This window comes from Mercenaria mercenaria, chromosome 11 (assembly GCF_021730395.1).
Source record: "Mercenaria mercenaria strain notata chromosome 11, MADL_Memer_1, whole genome shotgun sequence".
Lineage (NCBI taxonomy): Eukaryota > Metazoa > Mollusca > Bivalvia > Venerida > Veneridae > Mercenaria > Mercenaria mercenaria.
In genome coordinates, this window is record NC_069371.1 from 63,747,127 (window position 1) to 63,749,292 (window position 2,166).

The window sequence follows — 2,166 nt, forward strand, 5'->3', positions numbered from 1 at the left end:
CCACATTTTGGCTCTTCCAAGGGTGGTCTATCTAGACATGTTTGACTGTATACAGTTTTTGTAAATGGTGATTTGTTATGAGAAAAAAAAAAACTGTAAATATAAATACAGTGTAGTGTCTTCCAGGCAGCTGCATATGTTTATAGAATCAGCTCCAATAGTTGAAGTCATAACTTTATTTCACACAAAGTAGCTAATATATTGCAATTATATGAATTCTAATGTTTATTGTGTACACAACTGAAAATGCAATGGATTTCAAGACAATGAAAGGAATTTATGATAATACACCAAATATTGACAAGACTCACAGAAAGAAGTCATTGATCAATAATAACAGAATGACTTTGCCTATGATTATCAAAATTCATAACAGATAGTAGATGATCTCTTTCTTTAAGGTGACAGTATGTTAAATGTCAAAATCACATGTCTATGTACATTAGGTGATTAAACTGGGTCAGGAGGTCAAAAATAAATGTCACACTGACATATAAGATAAACACTGATTTAGGGTATATGAGTTAGAGAACATATTAGATTATTGTCATGCTGCCTTATAGCATAATGCCTATGTTCAACAGATTACCAATATAGTATTTTTGCACATAATTTATGTCAAAGTTTAAATTCAAACCATACTGAAAAAAAGGTAAGTTACATCCCCAGTCACCACTGTAATGGATGTTATCACAATATAACATAATTCTATGATTATGATACTACTTAAACATTATGTATTCTTCTGTTTATTTTGATCAGGGCTATTCACCAGTATAAATACATCATGGCCAGGCAGTTCCCATGACAGTCGTATATTTAGAATATCCAATGTGTGCAGATACCTAGAGGCTAGGCACCAAGGTATTTTTACTGCCAAAACCAATTATAATCTTGCCAAAAAAAAAACAACAACAAACATTCAATATAGTTATGAACACAGATAAATGTTTGCAAATTTAAAGCAATGCTTTTTTTGCTGGAATACAAACTTAATAGGTGTAAATATTCTATATGATTATGATTACAAATACATGTTTTCTATAGGTTTAGAAAAGGGTGTTCTGCTAGGGGATAGTGGATATCCATGTAGGCCATTTCTGCTGACACCCTATCTCAACCCAACCAGTGAGAGAGAAGAGAGGTATTTTGTTTCCTTTTTTGTTTTATTTCATCTTTTCAATTCTGTTGAATTTTTGCCATTTTTACAAATGTGTCTTTGTATACTGTAGCCACAATATTATATTTAATCAAGTATTTTGTGAACTCACAGGTACAACAGAGCACACACATCTACAAGAAATGCTATAGAGAGGACTTTTGGAGTGTGGAAAAGGAAATTTCATGCTTTGCATTCTGGGGTATTTTATATCGTGCATCCTTGATTCTACTGTTTTATTGCAAATGCTAACCTTACGTCAGCATGTATGATATTAACGTGCATTTTAGCATAAATTTTTACTGAAAGCACTGAATAATTACTATTTCTATAAAGGTAATGTGAAAAAGAGTCCTCAGTCTACTCAATGTTCGAGTCATGACTTTTTTCAGGAGAAATGCTAAACAACATTATCATTATTTTGTGGTTTAGAATATTTTCTTTAAAAAATGTATTTATCTTTGAACTACTTGTTTAATAGGGTTAAACTTTCAGAACTTTCTGCCTGCCTGCTTATAACGCAATACTATAGATTTGTGTTTTAAGATCAAAATAATGATTAATGAACAATTGAAACTGTACATTTAGGTTCGAATGAAACCAGCAAAGGTCAGTAGAGTGATTGTGGCCTGTGCAGTCCTCCATAACCTGGCCATACTTTGGAATGAACCTGAGCCACAGGAGCCTCAAGATGATGATGAGAAGCCTCAGCCAGACCAATACCAGGGACCTCAGGATGGCCGTGGAGTCAGAAATTATGTGACCAACACCTTTTTTTAACATGTTCTGGAGTGACTGTTATTTCTGCTATGCATACAGCATATTGCATTACAAGGAAATAAAATTTGAAAATTGTTTCATTGCTTTTTTCTTTCTCTTATTCAATTCATTACTAACTCGTTGAATAGTTTTGACAAACACATAAGTATCTGATTACAGCAGTTTTTTTATTTATGTTGAGCACTTCAGCTTATACTGAAACAAGTACAGATAAAATTTAAATTGTC

At 32.5% G+C, this 2,166-nt stretch overlaps 1 long non-coding RNA gene across 1 annotated transcript; it reads left to right on the plus strand.

The window, feature by feature from the left end:
* Positions 1-345: 345 nt before the first annotated feature.
* LOC128546908 (uncharacterized) lies at positions 346-1,951 on the plus strand. The gene is made up of 4 exons (XR_008366214.1): positions 346-864; positions 1,048-1,144; positions 1,274-1,361; positions 1,748-1,951. It is a non-coding gene; the product is annotated as an uncharacterized LOC128546908 (long non-coding RNA).
* The last annotated feature ends 215 nt before the right edge of the window (positions 1,952-2,166 follow it).